This window comes from Lithobates pipiens, unplaced genomic scaffold, assembly GCF_037356315.1.
Source record: "Lithobates pipiens isolate NorthernLeopardFrog02 unplaced genomic scaffold, aLitPip1_a1.2 Scaffold_13, whole genome shotgun sequence".
Lineage (NCBI taxonomy): Eukaryota > Metazoa > Chordata > Amphibia > Anura > Ranidae > Lithobates > Lithobates pipiens.
The window spans coordinates 385,451,352-385,479,021 of NW_027507718.1; the positions used below are offsets into that span (position 1 = coordinate 385,451,352).

Here is a 27,670-nt window from a genome sequence, read left to right on the forward strand (position 1 = left end):
AGCTCCCTTATGAATGTAATCCATTACTTTATAAAGCATTAGAGCAGCATCACTATGAAGAATGACTATATAAAACCGACTCTGGTGGGACTCGAACCCACAACCTTTGAATTACTACACCAACTAGAAGTCCAATGCGCTATCCCTTGCACCACAGAGCCCTCTCTGAAGACTTTGTTAGAGGAACTTGCCTGAGGAACTATTCAAATCGTAACAAATAAACACAATTGAATAATGGTCACTGCTAAATAATAGGGATGAGCTCAAGATCTGGTCCAGATACAGTTTAAGATTTAAATTTACCTGCTTGGGCATGTGCCTTAGTGCAATATCTTTTGATATTTAAGTGGGAACCGGAGGTCATGTTAAGTAGAAATATTTGTACCGTTGATTAGTTGTTGGAGAAAGGAAGAGCTCAAAAATTAGGTGATGGCAGGAAAGACTATCCTGAATAGATGAGTTTGCAGGGATCACCTGAAGCATACAGACAGGGAAATAGCCATATAGATTGGTGTAGGGAATCTGAGAGGATGGGATAGTCCATGGGAAAATCCCAGAGGACAGCATGGGATGAAGTTTTGAGGGAGCTAGCGAACAGGAGTTCTTGGAAGCAGAGAACAGGGTGGTTTATTTGATACTATATGATAAGGTTAATGATGTAGCTAGAGGCAGAGTTGTGGGAAGCTTTTTATGCCCTTAGTATTTTGAATTTGATTTGTTGGGAGAACGGAAGCCAAGGAGAGATTGGCAGAGATCGGGTGGCTGACACCTCTACTAGTAAATGGTTGGTAAGGGGGATACAACTGGCAGTAGCGAATCAGATAGACTGAAGGGGGAATGGTCTGTTTAGAGGCAGGCCATAGAGTAAGGAGTTGCAATAGTCGAGAGATATCACGGGAGTGAAGTGGAAGTTTGGTGGTGTCATTGGTAAAAATGGTGCATTCTTTGGAATTCTTATTGTGGGGAAGGTAGCGAGATTTAGAGAGTAAATAGTTGTGGGGCTGACAAAAGGGTACATAAAGAATTACAGCTTGCACCGGGCATGAGGGAAGGGAACAATATAACGCAGGTTAGCTTACCATTCCCTCTCTTTGCTCTGAATTGCACAGGGTACTTCCAATTTTGCTGATATCAACTCTCAAGAGAAGCCTAAACCACTAGGCTGAAGACTTTGTTAGAGGAACTTGCCTGAGGAACTATTCAAGTCGTAACAAATAAACACAATTGAATAATGGTCACTGCTAAAAAATAGGGATGAGCTCAAGATCTGGTCCAGATACAGTTTAAGATTTAAATTTACCTGCTTGGGCATGTGCCTTAGTGCAATATCTTTTGATATTTAAGTGGGAACCGGAGGTCATGTTAAGTAGAAATATTTGTACCGTTGATTAGTTGTTGGAGAAAGGAAGAGCTCAGCAATTAGGTGATGGCAGGAAAGACTATCCTGAATAGATGAGTTTGCAGGGATCACCTGAAGCATACAGACAGGGAAATAGCCATATAGATTGGTGTAGGGAATCTGAGAGGATGGGATAGTCCATGGGAAAATCCCAGAGGACAGCATGGGATGAAGTGTTGAGAGAGCTAGTGAACAGGAGTTCTTGGAAGCAGAGAACAGGGTGGTTTATTTGATACTATATGATAAGGTTAATGATGTAGCTAGAGGCAGAGTTGTGGGAAGCTTTTTATGCCCTTAGTATTTTGAATTTGATTTGTTGGGAGAACGGAAGCCAAGGAGAGATTGGCAGAGATCGGGTGGCTGACACCTCTACTAGTAAATGGTTGGTAAGGGGGATACAACTGGCAGTAGCGAATCAGATAGACTGAAGGGCGAATGGTCTGTTTAGAGGCAGGCCATAGAGTAAGGAGTTGCAATAGTCGAGAGATATCACGGGAGTGAAGTGGAAGTTTGGTGGTGTCATTAGTAAAAATGGGGCATTCTTTGGAATTCTTATTGTGGGGAAGGTAGCGAGATTTAGACAGTAAATAGTTGTGGGGCTGACAAAAGGGTACATAAAGAATTACAGCTTGCACCGGGCATGAGGGAAGGGAACAATATAACGCAGGTTAGCTTACCATTCCCTCTCTTTGCTCTGAATTGCACAGGGTACTTCCAATTTTGCTGATATCAACTCTCAAGAGAAGCCTAAACCACTAGGCTCTATCGTTAACTTGTGCAGCAAATCCACGTCAATAAAGCTCCCTTATGAATGTAATCCATTACTTTATAAAGCATTAGAGCAGCATCACTATGAAGAATGACTATATAAAACCGACTCTGGTGGGACTCGAAACCACAACCTTTGAATTACTACACCAACTAGAAGTCCAATGCGCTATCCATTGCGCCACAGAGCCCTCTCTGAAGACTTTGTTAGAGGAACTTGCCTGAGGAACTATTCAAGTCGTAACAAATAAACACAATTGAATAATGGTCACTGCTAAATAATAGGGATGAGCTCAAGATCTGGTCCAGATACAGTTTAAGATTTAAATTTACCTGCTTGGGCATGTGCCTTAGTGCAATATCTTTTGATATTTAAGTGGGAACCGGAGGTCATGTTAAGTAGAAATATTTGTACCGTTGATTAGTTGTTGGAGAAAGGAAGAGCTCAGCAATTAGGTGATGGCAGGAAAGACTATCCTGAATAGATGAGTTTGCAGGGATCACCTGAAGCATACAGACAGGGAAATAGCCATATAGATTGGTGTAGGGAATTTGAGAGGATGGGATAGTCCATGGGAAAATCCCAGAGGACAGCATGGGATGAAGTGTTGAGGGAGCTAGCGAACAGGAGTTCTTGGAAGCAGAGAACAGGGTGGTTTATTTGATACTATATGATAAGGTTAATGATGTAGCTAGAGGCAGAGTTGTGGGAAGCTTTTTATGCCCTTAGTATTTTGAATTTGATTTGTTGGGAGAACGGAAGCCAAGGAGAGATTGGCAGAGATCGGGTGGCTGACACCTCTACTAGTAAATGGTTGGTAAGGGGGATACAACTGGCAGTAGCGAATCAGATAGACTGAAGGGCGAATGGTCTGTTTAGAGGCAGGCCATAGAGTAAGGAGTTGCAATAGTCGAGAGATATCACGGGAGTGAAGTGGAAGTTTGGTGGTGTCATTGGTAAAAATGGGGCATTCTTTGGAATTCTTATTGTGGGGAAGGTAGCGAGATTTAGACAGTAAATAGTTGTGGGGCTGACAAAAGGGTACATAAAGAATTACAGCTTGCACCGGGCATGAGGGAAGGGAACAATATAACGCAGGTTAGTTTACCATTCCCTCTCTTTGCTCTGAATTGCACAGGGTACTTCCAATTTTGCTGATATCAACTCTCAAGAGAAGCCCAAACCACTAGGCTCTATCGTTAACTTGTGCAGCAAATCCACGTCAATAAAGCTCCCTTATGAATGTAATCCATTACTTTATAAAGCATTAGAGCAGCATCACTATGAAGAATGACTATATAAAACCGACTCTGGTGGGACTCGAACCCACAACCTTTGAATTACTACACCAACTAGAAGTCCAATGCGCTATCCATTGCGCCACAGAGCCCTCTCTGAAGACTTTGTTAGAGGAACTTGCCTGAGGAACTATTCAAGTCGTAACAAATAAACACAATTGAATAATGGTCACTGCTAAATAATAGGGATGAGCTCAAGATCTGGTCCAGATACAGTTTAAGATTTAAATTTACCTGCTTGGGCATGTGCCTTAGTGCAATATCTTTTGATATTTAAGTGGGAACCGGAGGTCATGTTAAGTAGAAATATTTGTACCGTTGATTAGTTGTTGGAGAAAGGAAGAGCTCAGCAATTAGGTGATGGCAGGAAAGACTATCCTGAATAGATGAGTTTGCAGGGATCACCTGAAGCATACAGACAGGGAAATAGCCATATAGATTGGTGTAGGGAATCTGAGAGGATGGGATAGTCCATGGGAAAATCCCAGAGGACAGCATGGGATGAAGTGTTGAGGGAGCTAGCGAACAGGAGTTCTTGGAAGCAGAGAACAGGGTGGTTTATTTGATACTATATGATAAGGTTAATGATGTAGCTAGAGGCAGAGTTGTGGGAAGCTTTTTATGCCCTTAGTATTTTGAATTTGATTTGTTGGGAGAACGGAAGCCAAGGAGAGATTGGCAGAGATCGGGTGGCTGACACCTCTACTAGTAAATGGTTGGTAAGGGGGATACAACTGGCAGTAGCGAATCAGATAGACTGAAGGGCGAATGGTCTGTTTAGAGGCAGGCCATAGAGTAAGGAGTTGCAATAGTCGAGAGATATCACGGGAGTGAAGTGGAAGTTTGGTGGTGTCATTGGTAAAAATGGGGCATTCTTTGGAATTCTTATTGTGGGGAAGGTAGCGAGATTTAGACAGTAAATAGTTGTGGGGCTGACAAAAGGGTACATAAAGAATTACAGCTTGCACCGGGCATGAGGGAAGGGAACAATATAACGCAGGTTAGTTTACCATTCCCTCTCTTTGCTCTGAATTGCACAGGGTACTTCCAATTTTGCTGATATCAACTCTCAAGAGAAGCCTAAACCACTACGCTCTATCGTTAACTTGTGCAGCAAATCCACGTCAATAAAGCTCCCTTATGAATGTAATCCATTACTTTATAAAGCATTAGAGCAGCATCACTATGAAGAATGACTATATAAAACCGACTCTGGTGGGACTCGAACCCACAACCTTTGAATTACTACACCAACTAGAAGTCCAATGCGCTATCCATTGCGCCACAGAGCCCTCTCTGAAGACTTTGTTAGAGGAACTTGCCTGAGGAACTATTCAAGTCGTAACAAATAAACACAATTGAATAATGGTCACTGCTAAATAATAGGGATGAGCTCAAGATCTGGTCCAGATACAGTTTAAGATTTAAATTTACCTGCTTGGGCATGTGCCTTAGTGCAATATCTTTTGATATTTAAGTGGGAACCGGAGGTCATGTTAAGTAGAAATATTTGTACCGTTGATTAGTTGTTGGAGAAAGGAAGAGCTCAGCAATTAGGTGATGGCAGGAAAGACTATCCTGAATAGATGAGTTTGCAGGGATCACCTGAAGCATACAGACAGGGAAATAGCCATATAGATTGGTGTAGGGAATCTGAGAGGATGGGATAGTCCATGGGAAAATCCCAGAGGACAGCATGGGATGAAGTGTTGAGGGAGCTAGCGAACAGGAGTTCTTGGAAGCAGAGAACAGGGTGGTTTATTTGATACTATATGATAAGGTTAATGATGTAGCTAGAGGCAGAGTTGTGGGAAGCTTTTTATGCCCTTAGTATTTTGAATTTGATTTGTTGGGAGAACGGAAGCCAAGGAGAGATTGGCAGAGATCGGGTGGCTGACACCTCTACTAGTAAATGGTTGGTAAGGGGGATACAACTGGCAGTAGCGAATCAGATAGACTGAAGGGCGAATGGTCTGTTTAGAGGCAGGCCATAGAGTAAGGAGTTGCAATAGTCGAGAGATATCACGGGAGGGAAGTGGAAGTTTGGTGGTGTCATTGGTAAAAATGGGGCATTCTTTGGAATTCTTATTGTGGGGAAGGTAGCGAGATTTAGACAGTAAATAGTTGTGGGGCTGACAAAAGGGTACATAAAGAATTACAGCTTGCACCGGGCATGAGGGAAGGGAACAATATAACGCAGGTTAGCTTACCATTCCCTCTCTTTGCTCTGAATTGCACAGGGTACTTCCAATTTTGCTGATATCAACTCTCAAGAGAAGCCTAAACCACTAGGCTCTATCGTTAACTTGTGCAGCAAATCCACGTCAATAAAGCTCCCTTATGAATGTAATCCATTACATTATAAAGCATTAGAGCAGCATCACTATGAAGAATGACTATATAAAACCGACTCTGGTGGGACTCGAACCCACAAGCTTTGAATTACTACACCAACTAGAAGTCCAATGCGCTATCCATTGCGCCACAGAGCCCTCTCTGAAGACTTTGTTAGAGGAACTTGCCTGAGGAACTTGCCTGAGGAACTATTCAAGTCGTAACAAATAAACACAATTGAATAATGGTCACTGCTAAATAATAGGGATGAGCTCAAGATCTGGTCCAGATACAGTTTAAGATTTAAATTTACCTGCTTGGGCATGTGCCTTAGTGCAATATCTTTTGATATTTAAGTGGGAACCGGAGGTCATGTTAAGTAGAAATATTTGTACCGTTGATTAGTTGTTGGAGAAAGGAAGAGCTCAGCAATTAGGTGATGGCAGGAAAGACTATCCTGAATAGATGAGTTTGCAGGGATCACCTGAAGCATACAGACAGGGAAATAGCCATATAGATTGGTGTAGGGAATTTGAGAGGATGGGATAGTCCATGGGAAAATCCCAGAGGACAGCATGGGATGAAGTGTTGAGGGAGCTAGCGAACAGGAGTTCTTGGAAGCAGAGAACAGGGTGGTTTATTTGATACTATAGGATAAGGTTAATGATGTAGCAAGAGGCAGAGTTGTGGGAAGCTTTTTATGCCCTTAGTATTTTGAATTTGATTTGTTGGGAGAACGGAAGCCAAGGAGAGATTGGCAGAGATCGGGTGGCTGACACCTCTACTAGTAAATGGTTGGTAAGGGGGATACAACTGGCAGTAGCGAATCAGATAGACTGAAGGGGGAATGGTCTGTTTAGAGGCAGGCCATAGAGTAAGGAGTTGCAATAGTCGAGAGATATCACGGGAGTGAAGTGGAAGTTTGGTGGTGTCATTGGTAAAAATGGGGCATTCTTTGGAATTCTTATTGTGGGGAAGGTAGCGAGATTTAGACAGTAAATAGTTGTGGTGCTGACAAAAGGGTACATAAAGAATTACAGCTTGCACCGGGCATGAGGGAAGGGAACAATATAACGCAGGTTAGCTTACCATTCCCTCTCTTTGCTCTGAATTGCACAGGGTACTTCCAATTTTGCTGATATCAACTCTCAAGAGAAGCCTAAACCACTAGGCTCTATCGTTAACTTGTGCAGCAAATCCACGTCAATAAAGCTCCCTTATGAATGTAATCCATTACATTATAAAGCATTAGAGCAGCATCACTATGAAGAATGACTATATAAAACCGACTCTGGTGGGACTCGAACCCACAACCTTTGAATTACTACACCAACTAGAAGTCCAATGCGCTATCCATTGCGCCACAGAGCCCTCTCTGAAGACTTTGTTAGAGGAACTTGCCTGAGGAACTATTCAAGTCGTAACAAATAAACACAATTGAATAATGGTCACTGCTAAATAATAGGGATGAGCTCAAGATCTGGTCCAGATACAGTTTAAGATTTAAATTTACCTGCTTGGGCATGTGCCTTAGTGCAATATCTTTTGATATTTAAGTGGGAACCGGAGGTCATGTTAAGTAGAAATATTTGTACCGTTGATTAGTTGTTGGAGAAAGGAAGAGCTCAGCAATTAGGTGATGGCAGGAAAGACTATCCTGAATAGATGAGTTTGCAGGGATCACCTGAAGCATACAGACAGGGAAATAGCCATATAGATTGGTGTAGGGAATCTGAGAGGATGGGATAGTCCATGGGAAAATCCCAGAGGACAGCATGGGATGAAGTGTTGAGGGAGCTCGCAAACAGGAGTTCTTGGAAGCAGAGAACAGGGTGGTTTATTTGATACTATATGATAAGGTTAATGATGTAGCTAGAGGCAGAGTTGTGGGAAGCTTTTTATGCCCTTAGTATTTTGAATTTGATTTGTTGGGAGAACGGAAGCCAAGGAGAGATTGGCAGAGATCGGGTGGCTGACACCTCTACTAGTAAATGGTTGGTAAGGGGGATACAACTGGCAGTAGCGAATCAGATAGACTGAAGGGGGAATGGTCTGTTTAGAGGCAGGCCATAGAGTAAGGAGTTGCAATAGTCGAGAGATATCACGGGAGTGAAGTGGAAGTTTGGTGGTGTCATTGGTAAAAATGGGGCATTCTTTGGAATTCTTATTGTGGGGAAGGTAGCGAGATTTAGACAGTAAATAGTTGTGGTGCTGACAAAAGGGTACATAAAGAATTACAGCTTGCACCGGGCATGAGGGAAGGGAACAATATAACGCAGGTTAGCTTACCATTCCCTCTCTTTGCTCTGAATTGCACAGGGTACTTCCAATTTTGCTGATATCAACTCTCAAGAGAAGCCTAAACCACTAGGCTCTATCGTTAACTTGTGCAGCAAATCCACGTCAATAAAGCTCCCTTATGAATGTAATCCATTACTTTATAAAGCATTAGAGCAGCATCACTATGAAGAATGACTATATAAAACCGACTCTGGTGGGACTCGAACCCACAAGCTTTGAATTACTACACCAACTAGAAGTCCAATGCGCTATCCATTGCGCCACAGAGCCCTCTCTGAAGACTTTGTTAGAGGAACTTGCCTGAGGAACTATTCAAGTCGTAACAAATAAACACAATTGAATAATGGTCACTGCTAAATAATAGGGATGAGCTCAAGATCTGGTCCAGATACAGTTTAAGATTTAAATTTACCTGCTTGGGCATGTGCCTTAGTGCAATATCTTTTGATATTTAAGTGGGAACCGGAGGTCATGTTAAGTAGAAATATTTGTACCGTTGATTAGTTGTTGGAGAAAGGAAGAGCTCAGCAATTAGGTGATGGCAGGAAAGACTATCCTGAATAGATGAGTTTGCAGGGATCACCTGAAGCATACAGACAGGGAAATAGCCATATAGATTGGTGTAGGGAATTTGAGAGGGTGGGATAGTCCATGGGAAAATCCCAGAGGACAGCATGGGATGAAGTGTTGAGGGAGCTCGCAAACAGGAGTTCTTGGAAGCAGAGAACAGGGTGGTTTATTTGATACTATATGATAAGGTTAATGATGTAGCTAGAGGCAGAGTTGTGGGAAGCTTTTTATGCCCTTAGTATTTTGAATTTGATTTGTTGGGAGAACGGAAGCCAAGGAGAGATTGGCAGAGATCGGGTGGCTGACACCTCTACTAGTAAATGGTTGGTAAGGGGGATACAACTGGCAGTAGCGAATCAGATAGACTGAAGGGGGAATGGTCTGTTTAGAGGCAGGCCATAGAGTAAGGAGTTGCAATAGTCGAGAGATATCACGGGAGTGAAGTGGAAGTTTGGTGGTGTCATTGGTAAAAATGGGGCATTCTTTGGAATTCTTATTGTGGGGAAGGTAGCGAGATTTAGACAGTAAATAGTTGTGGGGCTGACAAAAGGGTACATAAAGAATTACAGCTTGCACCGGGCATGAGGGAAGGGAACAATATAACGCAGGTTAGCTTACCATTCCCTCTCTTTGCTCTGAATTGCACAGGGTACTTCCAATTTTGCTGATATCAACTCTCAAGAGAAGCCTAAACCACTAGGCTCTATCGTTAACTTGTGCAGCAAATCCACGTCAATAAAGCTCCCTTATGAATGTAATCCATTACTTTATAAAGCATTAGAGCAGCATCACTATGAAGAATGACTATATAAAACCGACTCTGGTGGGACTCGAACCCACAACCTTTGAATTACTACACCAACTAGAAGTCCAATGCACTATCCATTGCGCCACAGAGTCCTCTCTGAAGACTTTGTTAGAGGAACTTGCCTGAGGAACTTGCCTGAGGAACTATTCAAGTCGTAACAAATAAACACAATTGAATAATGGTCACTGCTAAATAATAGGGATGAGCTCAAGATCTGGTCCAGATACAGTTTAAGATTTAAATTTACCTGCTTGGGCATGTGCCTTAGTGCAATATCTTTTGATATTTAAGTGGGAACCGGAGGTCATGTTAAGTAGAAATATTTGTACCGTTGATTAGTTGTTGGAGAAAGGAAGAGCTCAGCAATTAGGTGATGGCAGGAAAGACTATCCTGAATAGATGAGTTTGCAGGGATCACCTGAAGCATACAGACAGGGAAATAGCCATATAGATTGGTGTAGGGAATCTGAGAGGATGGGATAGTCCATGGGAAAATCCCAGAGGACAGCATGGGATGAAGTGTTGAGGGAGCTAGCGAACAGGAGTTCTTGGAAGCAGAGAACAGGGTGGTTTATTTGATACTATATGATAAGGTTAATGATGTAGCTAGAGGCAGAGTTGTGGGAAGCTTTTTATGCCCTTAGTATTTTGAATTTGATTTGTTGGGAGAACGGAAGCCAAGGAGAGATTGGCAGAGATCGGGTGGCTGACACCTCTACTAGTAAATGGTTGGTAAGGGGGATACAACTGGCAGTAGCGAATCAGATAGACTGAAGGGGGAATGGTCTGTTTAGAGGCAGGCCATAGAGTAAGGAGTTGCAATAGTCGAGAGATATCACGGGAGTGAAGTGGAAGTTTGGTGGTGTCATTGGTAAAAATGGGGCATTCTTTGGAATTCTTATTGTGGGGAAGGTAGCGAGATTTAGAGAGTAAATAGTTGTGGGGCTGACAAAAGGGTACATAAAGAATTACAGCTTGCACCGGGCATGAGGGAAGGGAACAATATAACGCAGGTTAGCTTACCATTCCCTCTCTTTGCTCTGAATTGCACAGGGTACTTCCAATTTTGCTGATATCAACTCTCAAGAGAAGCCTAAACCACTAGGCTCTATCGTTAACTTGTGCAGCAAATCCACGTCAATAAAGCTCCCTTATGAATGTAATGCATTACTTTATAAAGCATTAGAGCAGCATCACTATGAAGAATGACTATATAAAACCGACTCGAACCCACAACCTTTGAATTACTACACCAACTAGAAGTCCAATGCGCTATCCATTGCGCCACAGAGCCCTCTCTGAAGACTTTGTTAGAGGAACTTGCCTGAGGAACTTGCCTGAGGAACTATTCAAGTCGTAACAAATAAACACAATTGAATAATGGTCACTGCTAAATAATAGGGATGAGCTCAAGATCTGGTCCAGATACAGTTTAAGATTTAAATTTACCTGCTTGGGCATGTGCCTTAGTGCAATATCTTTTGATATTTAAGTGGGAACCGGAGGTCATGTTAAGTAGAAATATTTGTACCGTTGATTAGTAGACATGTGCAGAGTAAAATATTTCGTTTCGGAATTTCGTTTTCGTCTGAAAACTTAATTTATTTAGTTACTCCCGAAATTCGTTTTTATTTATTTCGTTTTTCGTTCAAAAATTGCATTCGTCCGAAAATCCACATGAATTACGGTCGAATCTGTCTTGGAAGGCTTATGGTGTCTGTCGAATGTATAAAGAAGATTCGACGGAGCTAACTATATAGCGTACTTTAGAACCCTATTAAAGTCTATGGGACTCCAACGTTCAAAATCTAAAGTGCTAATTTTAAAGGCTAATTTGCAAGTTACTGTCCTAAAAAGTGTTTGGGGACCCGGGTCCTGCCCCAGGGGACATGTATCAATGCAAAAAAAAGTTTTAAAAACGGCCGTTTTTTCGGGAGCAGTGATTTTAATAATGATTAAAGTGAAACAATAAAAGTGTAATATTCCTTTAAATTTCGTAGGGGGGGGTTGTCTATAGTATGCCTGTGAAGGGGCGCATGTTTCCCGTGCTTAGAATTGTCCCTGCACAAAGTGTCATTTATGCAGGAAAAAAAGTCCTTTAAAATCACTCGCAGCTATTATGAATTGTCGGCTCCCGTAATACAGAGAACACTCATTGAAAGTCATTGATAAAAAAAATAAATAAATAAATAAATAAAAAAGCGTGAGGGTCCCCCAAATTCAATTACCAGGCCCTTCAGGTCTGGTATGGATATTAAGGGGAACCCTGCCTCAAATTTAAGAAAAAATTTGACGTGGGGTTCCCCCTAAATATCCATAACCAGACCCTTCAGGTCTGGTATGGATATTAAGGGGAACCCCGCGTCAAATTTAAAAAAAAATTGACGTGGGGTTCCCCCTAAAAATCCATACCAGACCCTTTATCCGAGCACGCAACCTGGCAGGCCGCAGGAAAAGAGGGGGGGACGAGAGAGCGGCCCCCCCTCCCTCCTGAACCGTACCAGGCCACATGCCCTCAACATTGGGAGGATGCTTTGGGGGTCTGTGACCCCTCAAAGCACCTTGTCCCCATGTTGATGAGGACAAGGGCCTCATCCCCACAACCCTGGCCGGTGGTTGTGGAGGTCTGCGGGCGGGGGGCTTATCAGAATCTGGAAGCCCCCTTTAACAAGGGGACCCCCAGATCCCGCCCCCCCCCCTGTTTGAAATGGTAAGGGGGTACAAAAGTACCCCTACCATTTCACAAAGAAAGTGTAAAAAATGTTTAAATAAAACAAACACACTTTTGAAAAATTCCTTTATTAAAAATAAAAAAATTAAAAAAAGATTCCAGCGGCGGTAATCCACTCTTGCTATCCATCGACGGACGGTCATATCTCCAGCGATGTCTAATATCATCCAGCGCAGCGCAGCATCCTTCTTCTGTCTCCGTGGAGGAGACACTACAGGCATTCCGGCGGCTGACGTTTGTTATATACGGAGGGCGGGGCCACCCGTCACCTGACCCCGCCCCCCTCTGACGCAAGGGGAAACCCGGGGTTCCCCGTGACGTATAGGTGACCCCGCCCCCCTCTGATGTAACGGAAACCTGCCTGTGTTACATCAGAGGGGTGCGGGTCACCCCTACGTCACGGGGAACCCCGGGTTTCCCCTTGCGTCAGAGGGGGGCGGGGTCAGGTGACGGGTGGCCCCGCCCTCCGTATATAACAAACGTCAGCCGCCGGAATGCCTGTAGTGTCTCCTCCACGGAGACAGAAGAAGGATGCTGCGCTGCGCTGGATGATATTAGACATCGCTGGAGATATGACCGTCCGTCGATGGATAGCAAGAGTGGATTACCGCCGCTGGAATCTTTTTTTTATTTTTTTATTTTTAATAAAGGAATTTTTCAAAAGTGTGTTTGTTTTATTTAAACATTTTTTACACTTTCTTTGTGAAATGGTAGGGGTACTTTTGTACCCCCTTACCATTTCAAACAGGGGGGGGGGCGGGATCTGGGGGTCCCCTTGTTAAAGGGGGCTTCCAGATTCTGATAAGCCCCCCGCCCGCAGACCTCCACAACCACCGGCCAGGGTTGTGGGGATGAGGCCCTTGTCTTCATCAACATGGGGACAAGGTGCTTTGAGGGGTCACAGACCCCCAAAGCATCCTCCCAATGTTGAGGGCATGTGGCCTGGTACGGTTCAGGAGGGAGGGGGGGCCGCTCTCTCGTCCCCCCCTCTTTTCCTGCGGCCTGCCAGGTTGCGTGCTCGGATAAAGGGTCTGGTATGGATTTTTAGGGGGAACCCCACGTCAATTTTTTTTTAAATTTGACGCGGGGTTCCCCTTAATATCCATACCAGACCTGAAGGGTCTGGTTATGGATATTTAGGGGGAACCCCACGTCAAATTTTTTCTTAAATTTGAGGCAGGGTTCCCCTTAATATCCATACCAGACCTGAAGGGCCTGGTAATTGAATTTGGGGGACCCCCACGCTTTTTTTTTTTTATTTATTTATTTATTTTTTTATCAATGACTTTCAATGAGTGTTCTCTGTATTACGGAGCCGACAATTCATAATAGCTGCGAGTGATTTTAAAGGACTTTTTTTCCTGCATAAATGACACTTTGTGCAGGGACAATTCTAAGCACGGGAAACATGCGCCCCTTCACAGGCATACTATAGACAACCCCCCCCTACGAAATTTAAAGGAATATTACACTTTTATTGTTTCACTTTAATCATTATTAAAATCACTGCTCCCGAAAAAACGGCCGTTTTTAAAACTTTTTTTTGCATTGATACATGTCCCCTGGGGCAGGACCCGGGTCCCCAAACACTTTTTAGGACAGTATCTTGCAGAATCTTTTCTCTCTGTCAAATCTTTTTTCTCTGTCGAATATTTTCTCTATATAATCTTGGACTAATAGAGGTAAGGTTAGGCACATTCGAACACAGGTTCTATAGACACTTGTCAGAGTCACGTCGAATCTCCTATTCTATATCGAACTGTTGTAACAATGAAAACGAAAATAAAGCATTTATTTATGTCGGATCTTTCGTTTTTCGGATTTTGTGCTTTCGTTATCGTTTGGCAAAACGAAAACGAAAATAGCTGAAATTCGGACGAAAATGCATTCGGACGAAAACGAATGCACATGTCTATTGATTAGTTGTTGGAGAAAGGAAGAGCTCAGCAATTAGGTGATGGCAGGAAAGACTATCCTGAATAGATGAGTTTGCAGGGATCACCTGAAGCATACAGACAGGGAAATAGCCATATAGATTGGTGTAGGGAATTTGAGAGGATGGGATAGTCCATGGGAAAATCCCAGAGGACAGCATGGGATGAAGTGTTGAGGGAGCTAGCGAACAGGAGTTCTTGGAAGCAGAGAACAGGGTGGTTTATTTGATACTATATGATAAGGTTAATGATGTAGCTAGAGGCAGAGTTGTGGGAAGCTTTTTATGCCCTTAGTATTTTGAATTTGATTTGTTGGGAGAACGGAAGCCAAGGAGAGATTGGCAGAGATCGGGTGGCTGACACCTCTACTAGTAAATGGTTGGTAAGGGGGATACAACTGGCAGTAGCGAATCAGATAGACTGAAGGGCGAATGGTCTGTTTAGAGGCAGGCCATAGAGTAAGGAGTTGCAATAGTCGAGAGATATCACGGGAGGGAAGTGGAAGTTTGGTGGTGTCATTGTTAAAAATGGGGCATTCTTTGGAATTCTTATTGTGGGGAAGGTAGCGAGATTTAGACAGTAAATAGTTGTGGGGCTGACAAAAGGGTACATAAAGAATTACAGCTTGCACCGGGCATGAGGGAAGGGAACAATATAACGCAGGTTAGCTTACCATTCCCTCTCTTTGCTCTGAATTGCACAGGGTACTTCCAATTTTGCTGATATCAACTCTCAAGAGAAGCCTAAACCACTAGGCTCTATCGTTAACTTGTGCAGCAAATCCACGTCAATAAAGCTCCCTTATGAATGTAATCCATTACTTTATAAAGCATTAGAGCAGCATCACTATGAAGAATGACTATATAAAACCGACTCTGGTGGGACTCGAACCCACAACCTTTGAATTACTACACCAACTAGAAATCCAATGCGCTATCCATTGCGCCACAGAGCCCTCTCTGAAGACTTTGTTAGAGGAACTTGCCTGAGGAACTATTCAAGTCGTAACAAATAAACACAATTGAATAATGGTCACTGCTAAATAATAGGGATGAGCTCAAGATCTGGTCCAGATACAGTTTAAGATTTAAATTTACCTGCTTGGGCATGTGCCTTAGTGCAATATCTTTTGATATTTAAGTGGGAACCGGAGGTCATGTTAAGTAGAAATATTTGTACCGTTGATTAGTTGTTGGAGAAAGGAAGAGCTCAGCAATTAGGTGATGGCAGGAAAGACTATCCTGAATAGATGAGTTTGCAGGGATCACCTGAAGCATACAGACAGGGAAATAGCCATATAGATTGGTGTAGGGAATCTGAGAGGATGGGATAGTCCATGGGAAAATCCCAGAGGACAGCATGGGATGAAGTGTTGAGGGAGCTAGCAAACAGGAGTTCTTGGAAGCAGAGAACAGGGTGGTTTATTTGATACTATATGATAAGGTTAATGATGTAGCTAGAGGCAGAGTTGTGGGAAGCTTTTTATGCCCTTAGTATTTTGAATTTGATTTGTTGGGAGAACGGAAGCCAAGGAGAGATTGGCAGAGATCGGGTGGCTGACACCTCTACTAGTAAATGGTTGGTAAGGGGGATACAACTGGCAGTAGCGAATCAGATAGACTGAAGGGGGAATGGTCTGTTTAGAGGCAGGCCATAGAGTAAGGAGTTGCAATAGTCGAGAGATATCACGGGAGTGAAGTGGAAGTTTGGTGGTGTCATTGTTAAAAATGGGGCATTCTTTGGAATTCTTATTGTGGGGAAGGTAGCGAGATTTAGACAGTAAATAGTTGTGGGGCTGACAAAAGGGTACATAAAGAATTACAGCTTGCACCGGGCATGAGGGAAGGGAACAATATAACGCAGGTTAGCTTACCATTCCCTCTCTTTGCTCTGAATTGCACAGGGTACTTTCAATTTTGCTGATATCAACTCTCAAGAGAAGCCTAAACCACTAGGCTCTATCGTTAACTTGTGCAGCAAATCCACGTCAATAAAGCTCCCTTATGAATGTAATCCATTAATTTATAAAGCATTAGAGCAGCATCACTATGAAGAATGACTATATAAAACCGACTCTGGTGGGACTCGAACCCACAACCTTTGAATTACTACACCAACTAGAAGTCCAATGCGCTATCCATTGCGCCACAGAGCCCTCTCTGAAGACTTGGTTAGAGGAACTTGCCTGAGGAACTATTCAAGTCGTAACAAATAAACACAATTGAATAATGGTCACTGCTAAATAATAGGGATGAGCTCAAGATCTGGTCCAGATACAGTTTAAGATTTAAATTTACCTGCTTGGGCATGTGCCTTTAGAGCAATATCTTTTGATATTTAAGTGGGAACCGGAGGTCATGTTAAGTAGAAATATTTGTACCGTTGATTAGTTGTTGGAGAAAGGAAGAGCTCAGCAATTAGGTGATGGCAGGAAAGACTATCCTGAATAGATGAGTTTGCAGGGATCACCTGAAGCATACAGACAGGGAAATAGCCATATAGATTGGTGTAGGGAATTTGAGAGGATGGGATAGTCCATGGGAAAATCCCAGAGGACAGCATGGGATGAAGTGTTGAGGGAGCTAGCGAACAGGAGTTCTTGGAAGCAGAGAACAGGGTGGTTTATTTGATACTATATGATAAGGTTAATGATGTAGCTAGAGGCAGAGTTGTGGGAAGCTTTTTATGCCCTTAGTATTTTGAATTTGATTTGTTGGGAGAACGGAAGCCAAGGAGAGATTGGCAGAGATCGGGTGGCTGACACCTCTACTAGTAAATGGTTGGTAAGGGGGATACAACTGGCAGTAGCGAATCAGATAGACTGAAGGGCGAATGGTCTGTTTAGAGGCAGGCCATAGAGTAAGGAGTTGCAATAGTCGAGAGATATCACGGGAGGGAAGTGGAAGTTTGGTGGTGTCATTGTTAAAAATGGGGCATTCTTTGGAATTCTTATTGTGGGGAAGGTAGCGAGATTTAGACAGTAAATAGTTGTGGGGCTGACAAAAGGGTACATAAAGAATTACAGCTTGCACCGGGCATGAGGGAAGGGAACAATATAACGCAGGTTAGCTTACCATTCCCTCTCTTTGCTCTGAATTGCACAGGGTACTTCCAATTTTGCTGATATCAACTCTCAAGAGAAGCCTAAACCACTAGGCTCTATCGTTAACTTGTGCAGCAAATCCACGTCAATAAAGCTCCCTTATGAATGTAATCCATTACTTTATAAAGCATTAGAGCAGCATCACTATGAAGAATGACTATATAAAACCGACTCTGGTGGGACTCGAACCCACAACCTTTGAATTACTACACCAACTAGAAATCCAATGCGCTATCCATTGCGCCACAGAGCCCTCTCTGAAGACTTTGTTAGAGGAACTTGCCTGAGGAACTATTCAAGTCGTAACAAATAAACACAATTGAATAATGGTCACTGCTAAATAATAGGGATGAGCTCAAGATCTGGTCCAGATACAGTTTAAGATTTAAATTTACCTGCTTGGGCATGTGCCTTAGTGCAATATCTTTTGATATTTAAGTGGGAACCGGAGGTCATGTTAAGTAGAAATATTTGTACCGTTGATTAGTTGTTGGAGAAAGGAAGAGCTCAGCAATTAGGTGATGGCAGGAAAGACTATCCTGAATAGATGAGTTTGCAGGGATCACCTGAAGCATACAGACAGGGAAATAGCCATATAGATTGGTGTAGGGAATCTGAGAGGATGGGATAGTCCATGGGAAAATCCCAGAGGACAGCATGGGATGAAGTGTTGAGGGAGCTAGCAAACAGGAGTTCTTGGAAGCAGAGAACAGGGTGGTTTATTTGATACTATATGATAAGGTTAATGATGTAGCTAGAGGCAGAGTTGTGGGAAGCTTTTTATGCCCTTAGTATTTTGAATTTGATTTGTTGGGAGAACGGAAGCCAAGGAGAGATTGGCAGAGATCGGGTGGCTGACACCTCTACTAGTAAATGGTTGGTAAGGGGGATACAACTGGCAGTAGCGAATCAGATAGACTGAAGGGGGAATGGTCTGTTTAGAGGCAGGCCATAGAGTAAGGAGTTGCAATAGTCGAGAGATATCACGGGAGTGAAGTGGAAGTTTGGTGGTGTCATTGTTAAAAATGGGGCATTCTTTGGAATTCTTATTGTGGGGAAGGTAGCGAGATTTAGACAGTAAATAGTTGTGGGGCTGACAAAAGGGTACATAAAGAATTACAGCTTGCACCGGGCATGAGGGAAGGGAACAATATAACGCAGGTTAGCTTACCATTCCCTCTCTTTGCTCTGAATTGCACAGGGTACTTCCAATTTTGCTGATATCAACTCTCAAGAGAAGCCTAAACCACTAGGCTCTATCGTTAACTTGTGCAGCAAATCCACGTCAATAAAGCTCCCTTATGAATGTAATCCATTAATTTATAAAGCATTAGAGCAGCATCACTATGAAGAATGACTATATAAAACCGACTCTGGTGGGACTCGAACCCACAACCTTTGAATTACTACACCAACTAGAAGTCCAATGCGCTATCCATTGCGCCACAGAGCCCTCTCTGAAGACTTGGTTAGAGGAACTTGCCTGAGGAACTATTCAAGTCGTAACAAATAAACACAATTGAATAATGGTCACTGCTAAATAATAGGGATGAGCTCAAGATCTGGTCCAGATACAGTTTAAGATTTAAATTTACCTGCTTGGGCATGTGCCTTTAGAGCAATATCTTTTGATATTTAAGTGGGAACCGGAGGTCATGTTAAGTAGAAATATTTGTACCGTTGATTAGTTGTTGGAGAAAGGAAGAGCTCAGCAATTAGGTGATGGCAGGAAAGACTATCCTGAATAGATGAGTTTGCAGGGATCACCTGAAGCATACAGACAGGGAAATAGCCATATAGATTGGTGTAGGGAATCTGAGAGGATGGGATAGTCCATGGGAAAATCCCAGAGGACAGCATGGGATGAAGTGTTGAGGGAGCTAGCGAACAGGAGTTCTTGGAAGCAGAGAACAGGGTGGTTTATTTGATACTATATGATAAGGTTAATGATGTAGCTAGAGGCAGAGTTGTGGGAAGCTTTTTATGCCCTTAGTATTTTGAATTTGATTTGTTGGGAGAACGGAAGCCAAGGAGAGATTGGCAGAGATCGGGTGGCTGACACCTCTACTAGTAAATGGTTGGTAAGGGGGATACAACTGGCAGTAGCGAATCAGATAGACTGAAGGGGGAATGGTCTGTTTAGAGGCAGGCCATAGAGTAAGGAGTTGCAATAGTCGAGAGATATCACGGGAGTGAAGTGGAAGTTTGGTGGTGTCATTGTTAAAAATGGGGCATTCTTTGGAATTCTTATTGTGGGGAAGGTAGCGAGATTTAGACAGTAAATAGTTGTGGGGCTGACAAAAGGGTACATAAAGAATTACAGCTTGCACCGGGCATGAGGGAAGGGAACAATATAACGCAGGTTAGCTTACCATTCCCTCTCTTTGCTCTGAATTGCACAGGGTACTTCCAATTTTGCTGATATCAACTCTCAAGAGAAGCCTAAACCACTAGGCTCTATCGTTAACTTGTGCAGCAAATCCACGTCAATAAAGCTCCCTTATGAATGTAATCCATTACTTTATAAAGCATTAGAGCAGCATCACTATGAAGAATGACTATATAAAACCGACTCTGGTGGGACTCGAACCCACAACCTTTGAATTACTACACCAGCTAGAAGTCCAATGCGCTATCCATTGCGCCACAGAGCCATCTCTGAACACTTTGTTAGAGGAACTTGCCTGAGGAACTATTCAAGTCGTAACAAATAAACACAATTGAATAATGGTCACTGCTAAATAATAGGGATGAGCTCAAGATCTGGTCCAGATACAGTTTAAGATTTAAATTTACCTGCTTGGGCATGTGCCTTAGTGCAATATCTTTTGATATTTAAGTGGGAACCGGAGGTCATGTTAAGTAGAAATATTTGTACCGTTGATTAGTTGTTGGAGAAAGGAAGAGCTCAGCAATTAGGTGATGGCAGGAAAGACTATCCTGAATAGATGAGTTTGCAGGGATCACCTGAAGCATACAGACAGGGAAATAGCCATATAGATTGGTGTAGGGAATCTGAGAGGATGGGATAGTCCATGGGAAAATCCCAGAGGACAGCATGGGATGAAGTGTTGAGGGAGCTAGCAAACAGGAGTTCTTGGAAGCAGAGAACAGGGTGGTTTATTTGATACTATATGATAAGGTTAATGATGTAGCTAGAGGCAGAGTTGTGGGAAGCTTTTTATGCCCTTAGTATTTTGAATTTGATTTGTTGGGAGAACGGAAGCCAAGGAGAGATTGGCAGAGATCGGGTGGCTGACACCTCTACTAGTAAATGGTTGGTAAGGGGGATACAACTGGCAGTAGCGAATCAGATAGACTGAAGGGGGAATGGTCTGTTTAGAGGCAGGCCATAGAGTAAGGAGTTGCAATAGTCGAGAGATATCACGGGAGTGAAGTGGAAGTTTGGTGGTGTCATTGTTAAAAATGGGGCATTCTTTGGAATTCTTATTGTGGGGAAGGTAGCGAGATTTAGACAGTAAATAGTTGTGGGGCTGACAAAAGGGTACATAAAGAATTACAGCTTGCACCGGGCATGAGGGAAGGGAACAATATAACGCAGGTTAGCTTACCATTCCCTCTCTTTGCTCTGAATTGCACAGGGTACTTCCAATTTTGCTGATATCAACTCTCAAGAGAAGCCTAAACCACTAGGCTCTATCGTTAACTTGTGCAGCAAATCCACGTCAATAAAGCTCCCTTATGAATGTAATCCATTAATTTATAAAGCATTAGAGCAGCATCACTATGAAGAATGACTATATAAAACCGACTCTGGTGGGACTCGAACCCACAACCTTTGAATTACTACACCAACTAGAAGTCCAATGCGCTATCCATTGCGCCACAGAGCCCTCTCTGAAGACTTGGTTAGAGGAACTTGCCTGAGGAACTATTCAAGTCGTAACAAATAAACACAATTGAATAATGGTCACTGCTAAATAATAGGAATGAGCTCAAGATCTGGTCCAGATACAGTTTAAGATTTAAATTTACCTGCTTGGGCATGTGCCTTAGTGCAATATCTTTTGATATTTAAGTGGGAACCGGAGGTCATGTTAAGTAGAAATATTTGTACCGTTGATTAGTTGTTGGAGAAAGGAAGAGCTCAGCAATTAGGTGATGGCAGGAAAGACTATCCTGAATAGATGAGTTTGCAGGGATCACCTGAAGCATACAGACAGGGAAATAGCCATATAGATTGGTGTAGGGAATCTGAGAGGATGGGATAGTCCATGGGAAAATCCCAGAGGACAGCATGGGATGAAGTGTTGAGGGAGCTAGCGAACAGGAGTTCTTGGAAGCAGAGAACAGGGTGGTTTATTTGATACTATATGATAAGGTTAATGATGTAGCTAGAGGCAGAGTTGTGGGAAGCTTTTTATGCCCTTAGTATTTTGAATTTGATTTGTTGGGAGAACGGAAGCCAAGGAGAGATTGGCAGAGATCGGGTGGCTGACACCTCTACTAGTAAATGGTTGGTAAGGGGGATACAACTGGCAGTAGCGAATCAGATAGACTGAAGGGGGAATGGTCTGTTTAGAGGCAGGCCATAGAGTAAGGAGTTGCAATAGTCGAGAGATATCACGGGAGTGAAGTGGAAGTTTGGTGGTGTCATTGTTAAAAATGGGGCATTCTTTGGAATTCTTATTGTGGGGAAGGTAGCGAGATTTAGACAGTAAATAGTTGTGGGGCTGACAAAAGGGTACATAAAGAATTACAGCTTGCACCGGGCATGAGGGAAGGGAACAATATAACGCAGGTTAGCTTACCATTCCCTCTCTTTGCTCTGAATTGCACAGGGTACTTCCAATTTTGCTGATATCAACTCTCAAGAGAAGCCTAAACCACTAGGCTCTATCGTTAACTTGTGCAGCAAATCCACGTCAATAAAGCTCCCTTATGAATGTAATCCATTACTTTATAAAGCATTAGAGCAGCATCACTATGAAGAATGACTATATAAAACCGACTCTGGTGGGACTCGAACCCACAACCTTTGAATTACTACACCAACTAGAAGTCCAATGCGCTATCCATTGCGCCACAGAGCCATCTCTGAACACTTTGTTAGAGGAACTTGCCTGAGGAACTATTCAAGTCGTAACAAATAAACACAATTGAATAATGGTCACTGCTAAATAATAGGGATGAGCTCAAGATCTGGTCCAGATACAGTTTAAGATTTAAATTTACCTGCTTGGGCATGTGCCTTAGTGCAATATCTTTTGATATTTAAGTGGGAACTGGAGGTCATGTTAAGTAGAAATATTTGTACCGTTGATTAGTTGTTGGAGAAAGGAAGAGCTCAGCAATTAGGTGATGGCAGGAAAGACTATCCTGAATAGATGAGTTTGCAGGGATCACCTGAAGCATACAGACAGGGAAATAGCCATATAGATTGGTGTAGGGAATTTGAGAGGGTGGGATAGTCCATGGGAAAATCCCAGAGGACAGCATGGGATGAAGTGTTGAGGGAGCTAGCGAACAGGAGTTCTTGGAAGCAGAGAACAGGGTGGTTTATTTGATACTATATGATAAGGTTAATGATGTAGCTAGAGGCAGAGTTGTGGGAAGCTTTTTATGCCCTTAGTATTTTGAATTTGATTTGTTGGGAGAACGGAAGCCAAGGAGAGATTGGCAGAGATCGGGTGGCTGACACCTCTACTAGTAAATGGTTGGTAAGGGGGATACCACTGGCAGTAGCGAATCAGATAGACTGAAGGGCGAATGGTCTGTTTAGAGGCAGGCCATAGAGTAAGGAGTTGCAATAGTCGAGAGATATCACGGGAGTGAAGTGGAAGTTTGGTGGTGTCATTGGTAAAAATGGGGCATTCTTTGGAATTCTTATTGTGGGGAAGGTAGCGAGATTTAGACAGTAAATAGTTGTGGGGCTGACAAAAGGGTACATAAAGAATTACAGCTTGCACCGGGCATGAGGGAAGGGAACAATATAACGCAGGTTAGCTTACCATTCCCTCTCTTTGCTCTGAATTGCACAGGGTACTTCCAATTTTGCTGATATCAACTCTCAAGAGAAGCCTAAACCACTAGGCTCTATCGTTAAACTTGTGCAGCAAATCCACGTCAATAAAGCTCCCTTATGAATGTAATCCATTACTTTATAAAGCATTAGAGCAGCATCACTATGAAGAATGACTATATAAAACCGACTCTGGTGGGACTCGAACCCACAACCTTTAAATTACTACACCAACTAGAAGTCCAATGCGCTATCCATTGCGCCACAGAGCCCTCTCTGAAGACTTTGTTAGAGGAACTTGCCTGAGGAACTATTCAAGTCGTGACAAATAAACACAATTGAATAATGGTCACTGCTAAATAATAGGAATGAGCTCAAGATCTGGTCCAGATACAGTTTAAGATTTAAATTTACCTGCTTGGGCATGTGCCTTAGTGCAATATCTTTTGATATTTAAGTGGGAACCGTAGGTCATGTTAAGTAGAAATATTTGTACCGTTGATTAGTTGTTGGAGAAAGGAAGAGCTCAGCAATTAGGTGATGGCAGGAAAGACTATCCTGAATAGATGAGTTTGCAGGGATCACCTGAAGCATACAGACAGGGAAATAGCCATATAGATTGGTGTCGGGAATCTGAGAGGATGGGATAGTCCATGGGAAAATCCCAGAGGACAGCATGGGATGAAGTGCTGAGGGAGCTAGCGAACAGGAGTTCTTGGAAGCAGAGAACAGGGTGGTTTATTTGATACTATATGATAAGGTTAATGATGTAGCTAGAGGCAGAGTTGTGGGAAGCTTTTTATGCCCTTAGTATTTTGAATTTGATTTGTTGGGAGAACGGAAGCCAAGGAGAGATTGGCAGAGATCGGGTGGCTGACACCTCTACTAGTAAATGGTTGGTAAGGGGGATACAACTGGCAGTAGCGAATCAGATAGACTGAAGGGGGAATGGTCTGTTTAGAGGCAGGCCATAGAGTAAGGAGTTGCAATAGTCGAGAGATATCACGGGAGTGAAGTGGAAGTTTGGTGGTGTCATTGTTAAAAATGGGGCATTCTTTGGAATTCTTATTGTGGGGAAGGTAGCGAGATTTAGACAGTAAATAGTTGTGGGGCTGACAAAAGGGTACATAAAGAATTACAGCTTGCACCGGGCATGAGGGAAGGGAACAATATAACGCAGGTTAGCTTACCATTCCCTCTCTTTGCTCTGAATTGCACAGGGTACTTCCAATTTTGCTGATATCAACTCTCAAGAGAAGCCTAAACCACTAGGCTCTATCGTTAACTTGTGCAGCAAATCCACGTCAATAAAGCTCCCTTATGAATGTAATCCATTACTTTATAAAGCATTAGAGCAGCATCACTATGAAGAATGACTATATAAAACCGACTCTGGTGGGACTCGAACCCACAACCTTTGAATTACTACACCAACTAGAAGTCCAATGCGCTATCCATTGCGCCACAGAGCCCTCTCTGAAGACTTTGTTAGAGGAACTTGCCTGAGGAACTATTCAAGTCGTAACAAATAAACACAATTGAATAATGGTCACTGCTAAATAATAGGGATGAGCTCAAGATCTGGTCCAGATACAGTTTAAGATTTAAATTTACCTGCTTGGGCATGTGCCTTAGTGCAATATCTTTTGATATTTAAGTGGGAACCGGAGGTCATGTTAAGTAGAAATATTTGTACCGTTGATTAGTTGTTGGAGAAAGGAAGAGCTCAGCAATTAGGTGATGGCAGGAAAGACTATCCTGAATAGATGAGTTTGCAGGGATCACCTGAAGCATACAGACAGGGAAATAGCCATATAGATTGGTGTAGGGAATCTGAGAGGATGGGATAGTCCATGGGAAAATCCCAGAGGACAGCATGGGATGAAGTGTTGAGGGAGCTAGCAAACAGGAGTTCTTGGAAGCAGAGAACAGGGTGGTTTATTTGATACTATATGATAAGGTTAATGATGTAGCTAGAGGCAGAGTTGTGGGAAGCTTTTTATGCCCTTAGTATTTTGAATTTGATTTGTTGGGAGAACGGAAGCCAAGGAGAGATTGGCAGAGATCGGGTGGCTGACACCTCTACTAGTAAATGGTTGGTAAGGGGGATACAACTGGCAGTAGCGAATCAGATAGACTGAAGGGGGAATGGTCTGTTTAGAGGCAGGCCATAGAGTAAGGAGTTGCAATAGTCGAGAGATATCACGGGAGTGAAGTGGAAGTTTGGTGGTGTCATTGTTAAAAATGGGGCATTCTTTGGAATTCTTATTGTGGGGAAGGTAGCGAGATTTAGACAGTAAATAGTTGTGGGGCTGACAAAAGGGTACATAAAGAATTACAGCTTGCACCGGGCATGAGGGAAGGGAACAATATAACGCAGGTTAGCTTACCATTCCCTCTCTTTGCTCTGAATTGCACAGGGTACTTCCAATTTTGCTGATATCAACTCTCAAGAGAAGCCTAAACCACTAGGCTCTATCGTTAACTTGTGCAGCAAATCCACGTCAATAAAGCTCCCTTATGAATGTAATCCATTAATTTATAAAGCATTAGAGCAGCATCACTATGAAGAATGACTATATAAAACCGACTCTGGTGGGACTCGAACCCACAACCTTTGAATTACTACACCAACTAGAAGTCCAATGCGCTATCCATTGCGCCACAGAGCCCTCTCTGAAGACTTGGTTAGAGGAACTTGCCTGAGGAACTATTCAAGTCGTAACAAATAAACACAATTGAATAATGGTCACTGCTAAATAATAGGAATGAGCTCAAGATCTGGTCCAGATACAGTTTAAGATTTAAATTTACCTGCTTGGGCATGTGCCTTAGTGCAATATCTTTTGATATTTAAGTGGGAACCGGAGGTCATGTTAAGTAGAAATATTTGTACCGTTGATTAGTTGTTGGAGAAAGGAAGAGCTCAGCAATTAGGTGATGGCAGGAAAGACTATCCTGAATAGATGAGTTTGCAGGGATCACCTGAAGCATACAGACAGGGAAATAGCCATATAGATTGGTGTAGGGAATCTGAGAGGATGGGATAGTCCATGGGAAAATCCCAGAGGACAGCATGGGATGAAGTGTTGAGGGAGCTAGCGAACAGGAGTTCTTGGAAGCAGAGAACAGGGTGGTTTATTTGATACTATATGATAAGGTTAATGATGTAGCTAGAGGCAGAGTTGTGGGAAGCTTTTTATGCCCTTAGTATTTTGAATTTGATTTGTTGGGAGAACGGAAGCCAAGGAGAGATTGGCAGAGATCGGGTGGCTGACACCTCTACTAGTAAATGGTTGGTAAGGGGGATACAACTGGCAGTAGCGAATCAGATAGACTGAAGGGGGAATGGTCTGTTTAGAGGCAGGCCATAGAGTAAGGAGTTGCAATAGTCGAGAGATATCACGGGAGTGAAGTGGAAGTTTGGTGGTGTCATTGTTAAAAATGGGGCATTCTTTGGAATTCTTATTGTGGGGAAGGTAGCGAGATTTAGACAGTAAATAGTTGTGGGGCTGACAAAAGGGTACATAAAGAATTACAGCTTGCACCGGGCATGAGGGAAGGGAACAATATAACGCAGGTTAGCTTACCATTCCCTCTCTTTGCTCTGAATTGCACAGGGTACTTCCAATTTTGCTGATATCAACTCTCAAGAGAAGCCTAAACCACTAGGCTCTATCGTTAACTTGTGCAGCAAATCCACGTCAATAAAGCTCCCTTATGAATGTAATCCATTACTTTATAAAGCATTAGAGCAGCATCACTATGAAGAATGACTATATAAAACCGACTCTGGTGGGACTCGAACCCACAACCTTTGAATTACTACACCAACTAGAAGTCCAATGCGCTATCCATTGCGCCACAGAGCCATCTCTGAACACTTTGTTAGAGGAACTTGCCTGAGGAACTATTCAAGTCGTAACAAATAAACACAATTGAATAATGGTCACTGCTAAATAATAGGGATGAGCTCAAGATCTGGTCCAGATACAGTTTAAGATTTAAATTTACCTGCTTGGGCATGTGCCTTAGTGCAATATCTTTTGATATTTAAGTGGGAACTGGAGGTCATGTTAAGTAGAAATATTTGTACCGTTGATTAGTTGTTGGAGAAAGGAAGAGCTCAGCAATTAGGTGATGGCAGGAAAGACTATCCTGAATAGATGAGTTTGCAGGGATCACCTGAAGCATACAGACAGGGAAATAGCCATATAGATTGGTGTAGGGAATTTGAGAGGGTGGGATAGTCCATGGGAAAATCCCAGAGGACAGCATGGGATGAAGTGTTGAGGGAGCTAGCGAACAGGAGTTCTTGGAAGCAGAGAACAGGGTGGTTTATTTGATACTATATGATAAGGTTAATGATGTAGCTAGAGGCAGAGTTGTGGGAAGCTTTTTATGCCCTTAGTATTTTGAATTTGATTTGTTGGGAGAACG

The 27,670-nt window shown here is 42.8% G+C and overlaps 17 non-coding genes across 17 annotated transcripts; all 17 read right to left on the minus strand.

Annotated features, from left to right (window-relative positions):
- Nucleotides 1-3,473: 3,473 nt before the first annotated feature.
- TRNAR-UCU (transfer RNA arginine (anticodon UCU)) lies at nt 3,474-3,558 on the minus strand. The gene is given in 2 exon segments: nt 3,474-3,509; nt 3,522-3,558. It is a non-coding gene; the product is annotated as a tRNA-Arg (tRNA).
- Nucleotides 3,559-4,673: 1,115 nt separating this feature from the next.
- On the minus strand, nt 4,674-4,758 carry TRNAR-UCU (transfer RNA arginine (anticodon UCU)). The gene is given in 2 exon segments: nt 4,674-4,709; nt 4,722-4,758. It is a non-coding gene; the product is annotated as a tRNA-Arg (tRNA).
- A 1,115-nt stretch (nt 4,759-5,873) lies between these two features.
- Nucleotides 5,874-5,958, minus strand: TRNAR-UCU (transfer RNA arginine (anticodon UCU)). Its single transcript is given in 2 exon segments — nt 5,874-5,909; nt 5,922-5,958. It is a non-coding gene; the product is annotated as a tRNA-Arg (tRNA).
- Nucleotides 5,959-7,086: 1,128 nt separating this feature from the next.
- On the minus strand, nt 7,087-7,171 carry TRNAR-UCU (transfer RNA arginine (anticodon UCU)). Its single transcript is given in 2 exon segments — nt 7,087-7,122; nt 7,135-7,171. It is a non-coding gene; the product is annotated as a tRNA-Arg (tRNA).
- A 1,115-nt stretch (nt 7,172-8,286) lies between these two features.
- Nucleotides 8,287-8,371, minus strand: TRNAR-UCU (transfer RNA arginine (anticodon UCU)). Its single transcript is given in 2 exon segments — nt 8,287-8,322; nt 8,335-8,371. It is a non-coding gene; the product is annotated as a tRNA-Arg (tRNA).
- A 1,115-nt stretch (nt 8,372-9,486) lies between these two features.
- Nucleotides 9,487-9,571, minus strand: TRNAR-UCU (transfer RNA arginine (anticodon UCU)). The gene is given in 2 exon segments: nt 9,487-9,522; nt 9,535-9,571. It is a non-coding gene; the product is annotated as a tRNA-Arg (tRNA).
- A 5,443-nt stretch (nt 9,572-15,014) lies between these two features.
- On the minus strand, nt 15,015-15,099 carry TRNAR-UCU (transfer RNA arginine (anticodon UCU)). The gene is given in 2 exon segments: nt 15,015-15,050; nt 15,063-15,099. It is a non-coding gene; the product is annotated as a tRNA-Arg (tRNA).
- A 1,115-nt stretch (nt 15,100-16,214) lies between these two features.
- On the minus strand, nt 16,215-16,299 carry TRNAR-UCU (transfer RNA arginine (anticodon UCU)). The gene is given in 2 exon segments: nt 16,215-16,250; nt 16,263-16,299. It is a non-coding gene; the product is annotated as a tRNA-Arg (tRNA).
- Nucleotides 16,300-17,415: 1,116 nt separating this feature from the next.
- Nucleotides 17,416-17,500, minus strand: TRNAR-UCU (transfer RNA arginine (anticodon UCU)). The gene is given in 2 exon segments: nt 17,416-17,451; nt 17,464-17,500. It is a non-coding gene; the product is annotated as a tRNA-Arg (tRNA).
- A 1,115-nt stretch (nt 17,501-18,615) lies between these two features.
- On the minus strand, nt 18,616-18,700 carry TRNAR-UCU (transfer RNA arginine (anticodon UCU)). Its single transcript is given in 2 exon segments — nt 18,616-18,651; nt 18,664-18,700. It is a non-coding gene; the product is annotated as a tRNA-Arg (tRNA).
- A 1,116-nt stretch (nt 18,701-19,816) lies between these two features.
- On the minus strand, nt 19,817-19,901 carry TRNAR-UCU (transfer RNA arginine (anticodon UCU)). The gene is given in 2 exon segments: nt 19,817-19,852; nt 19,865-19,901. It is a non-coding gene; the product is annotated as a tRNA-Arg (tRNA).
- A 1,115-nt stretch (nt 19,902-21,016) lies between these two features.
- TRNAR-UCU (transfer RNA arginine (anticodon UCU)) lies at nt 21,017-21,101 on the minus strand. The gene is given in 2 exon segments: nt 21,017-21,052; nt 21,065-21,101. It is a non-coding gene; the product is annotated as a tRNA-Arg (tRNA).
- Nucleotides 21,102-22,216: 1,115 nt separating this feature from the next.
- TRNAR-UCU (transfer RNA arginine (anticodon UCU)) lies at nt 22,217-22,301 on the minus strand. The gene is given in 2 exon segments: nt 22,217-22,252; nt 22,265-22,301. It is a non-coding gene; the product is annotated as a tRNA-Arg (tRNA).
- Nucleotides 22,302-23,417: 1,116 nt separating this feature from the next.
- On the minus strand, nt 23,418-23,502 carry TRNAR-UCU (transfer RNA arginine (anticodon UCU)). The gene is given in 2 exon segments: nt 23,418-23,453; nt 23,466-23,502. It is a non-coding gene; the product is annotated as a tRNA-Arg (tRNA).
- Nucleotides 23,503-24,617: 1,115 nt separating this feature from the next.
- TRNAR-UCU (transfer RNA arginine (anticodon UCU)) lies at nt 24,618-24,702 on the minus strand. The gene is given in 2 exon segments: nt 24,618-24,653; nt 24,666-24,702. It is a non-coding gene; the product is annotated as a tRNA-Arg (tRNA).
- Nucleotides 24,703-25,817: 1,115 nt separating this feature from the next.
- Nucleotides 25,818-25,902, minus strand: TRNAR-UCU (transfer RNA arginine (anticodon UCU)). The gene is given in 2 exon segments: nt 25,818-25,853; nt 25,866-25,902. It is a non-coding gene; the product is annotated as a tRNA-Arg (tRNA).
- Nucleotides 25,903-27,017: 1,115 nt separating this feature from the next.
- TRNAR-UCU (transfer RNA arginine (anticodon UCU)) lies at nt 27,018-27,102 on the minus strand. Its single transcript is given in 2 exon segments — nt 27,018-27,053; nt 27,066-27,102. It is a non-coding gene; the product is annotated as a tRNA-Arg (tRNA).
- Nucleotides 27,103-27,670: the final 568 nt, after the last annotated feature.